The following is a 2918-nucleotide window of genomic DNA, read 5'->3' as shown; positions in this document are numbered from 1 at the left end:
ACATTGTCTCTAAGCTTGCCTTTCTTTGCTGTCACAGCATAAAAGCGAACCATTTCTACACCATGTTATGTGCGATGAAAAAATGTGATTCTTTTTGATAATTGCAAGCATTTGGCATAATGGTTGGATAAAGATGAAGCACCGAAACACAGTCCAAAACTGAATACTCATCAAAAAAAGCTAATGGTGTGTGTTTGGTGGTCTAGTGCTGATATCCACTACACAGCTTCATGAAACCTGGTCAGTCGATTACAGTGGATGTCTACTGCAACCAATTAGATGAAATGATGAGGATAATTGTGATTAAGCAGTTGACATTGGTCAATAGAAATAATCATTTTGCAAGACAATGCTGTTGCACAAATGACATTGCTCAAACTACAGAAGCTGGACTTGGAAACTCTATCATCCACCATATTTACCAGACCTTGCAACAAGTGACTACCGGCACTTTCAGATTTTGGACTACTTATGCAATGAAAAATATTCAGTTCTCAACAAGCTGTGGAAAACACCTTTTGTGATTTCATCGCTACTTGCTCTCCAGGCTGATGCCATAAATGAGCTACTATTAAGATGGCAAACTGTGTCAGTGGTTTAGGCACATACTGTGATTAACTGTGCTGCTGCTTGTTTGAGATGTAATAAACTAAACTTTTTTTTTTTTTTGAGACAGAGTGTCATTAGGTCAACCTCGGTAGAGTGCCATATGGCATTACAGCTCACAGCAAGCTCAAACTCCTGGGCTTAAGCGATTCTCCTGCCTCAGCCTTCCAAGTAGCTGGGACTACAGGCACCTACCACAACTCCTGGCTATTTTTTTTGTTGTTGCAGTTGTCAACTGTTGTTTTAGCAGGCCCGGGCTGGGTTTGAACCCACCACCCTTGGTGCATGTGGCTGGCACCATAACCACTGTGCTACTGGTGCTGAGCCTAAACTAAACTTTTGATTAGAACTTGAACATTTCAGATTTAATGACCTAATAGACGCACAAGTACTGTACACAACTTTCAGAAAGCATCCTTTAACGACAGAATGCATACTTTCTTTTATCCTCCTTCTTCCTTGCTGGCTGAATTCTGGGCTTGAAACAGTACTATGAGAGGAAACCACATACTGAGAATGGGCAGAATAGCAAGTTAGAAAGTCCCTGGTAAACAATGATGTTATACTGCCTGCATTGGACTGTCTACATCTAGACCATTTTGATGTGACAGAGATAAACTTCTATGTTGTAAAAGCCATTAGCTTTTGAGCATTCTGCCTCACATGGCCAAAACTCATTTAGATACCCCAAAATAGTTTGACAAAGAAAGTGTATGTCGTTGTTAAAATATATTTCTTTCTTTTTTTTTTTTTTAATTCAGGGAACTTTATTGATGTTACATGACAAGGTGGGGCTCCCTAGGCTTCTCCCGTTCTTTAGGGGGTCTGGTGTAGAAACTGTGTCGAGAGGAGATTCTCAGTGAGGTGGGGGACTGAGTAGGCAGGGGTACCCCAGCAGCTAAGGGCCTTTCTCTTCCTCTCATGCTCTGGCTGGGGCTGGTGGTCTGGGGGTTCTTAGTCCTTGGAGGCCATATGGGCCATAAGATCCACCACCCTGTTGCTGTAGCCAAGTTCATTATCATACCAGGCAATGAGTTTGACAAAGTGGTCATTGAGGGCAATGTCAGCCCCACCATCAAAGGTGGAAGAATGGGTGTCACCGTTGAAGTCAGAGGAGACAATCTGGTGCTTGGTGTAACCCAGGATGCCCTTGAGGGGGCCCTCTCATGCCTGCTTCACCACCTTCTTGATATCATCATATTTGGTAGCCTTCTCCAGACAGCAGGTGAGATCCATGACCAACATGTTGCCAGTCGGGACACGGAAGGCCATGCCAGTAAGCTTCTCATTCAGCTCAGGGATAACCTTGCCCATAGCCTTGACTGTACCAGGTGAGACAGGGATGATGTTCTGGAGAGCCCCGCGCCATCACACCACAACTTCCCAGAGGGGCCATGAACAGTCTTCTGGGTGGCAGTGATGGCGTTGACTGTGGTCATGAGTCCCTCCACAATGTGGAAGTTGTCATGGATGACCTTAGCCAAGGGGGCTAAGTAGTTGGTGGTGCAGGAGGCATTGCTGACAATGCTGAGGCTGTTTTCGTACTTCTCGTGGTTCACACCCAATACAAACATGGGGGCATCAGCAGAAGGGGCAGAGATAATGACCCTTTTGGACCCCCCTGTATGTGAGCCCCAGCTTTCTCCATGGTGGTGAAGACACCAGTGGACTCTACAACATACTCAGCACCTGCCTCACCCCATTTGATTTTGGTGGAATCTCGCTCCTGGAAGATGGTTATGGGATTTCCATTGATGACAAGCTTCCCGTTCTCAGCCTTGACTGTGCCATGGAATTTGCCATGGGTGGAATCATACTGGAACATGTAGACCATGTAGTTGAAGTCAATGAAGGGGTCATTGATGGCGACAACTTCCACTTTGCCAGAGTTAAAAGCAGCCCTGGTGACCAGGCGCCCAATACAACCAAAGCCATTTATTCCAACCTTCACTTTCACTATGGTGCCTCGGGGATGCGGCTGGTGCTGCACTAGAAGAAGCAGCTGTCTGACAACGGGAGGACCAGAGAGCCAAAATGTATTTCTTTACATTTCATTTATCTGAACTGTGCTGTTTCCTTTGATGCTTTGGGTTTTAGGAAATAATAAAAAGTAAATAATTCATTCTGTTTAGGAGACTGGACCAGGGAACCTCTAAGGAGTAATGAGACATCTGGGTTAGATTTTGGAAGTATGGATTGAAAGAGAATCGAAGAAGAAGAAATGGGCATATAGATTTGAAAAAATATACATTCAGAGACATGCAGACGTTTTAGTTTAATATTGTTGGCTTTTTTTTTTTTTTTTTTTTTTT

The 2918-nt window shown here is 44.2% G+C and overlaps 1 protein-coding gene and 1 pseudogene across 6 annotated transcripts in view; one reads left to right on the top strand and one right to left on the bottom strand.

The window, feature by feature from the left end:
- Positions 1–2918, top strand: part of BAZ2B (bromodomain adjacent to zinc finger domain 2B) — a 271958-nt gene that overhangs the window by 78360 nt on the left and 190680 nt on the right. The window lies entirely within an intron of this gene.
- Positions 1465–2918, bottom strand: part of LOC100950008 — a 57156-nt pseudogene continuing 55702 nt past the window's right edge. Inside the window, exon 2 of the transcript XR_001161539.2 lies at positions 1465–2612. The product of XR_001161539.2 is annotated as a glyceraldehyde-3-phosphate dehydrogenase pseudogene (transcript). The remainder of the gene's footprint in view (positions 2613–2918) is intronic.

This window comes from Otolemur garnettii, unplaced genomic scaffold (genome assembly GCF_000181295.1).
Source record: "Otolemur garnettii isolate 467f Iridium unplaced genomic scaffold, OtoGar3 scaffold00098, whole genome shotgun sequence".
In the NCBI taxonomy this organism is placed as follows: Eukaryota; Metazoa; Chordata; class Mammalia; order Primates; family Galagidae; genus Otolemur; species Otolemur garnettii.
This window is presented reverse-complemented; position numbering and strand designations above follow the sequence as displayed.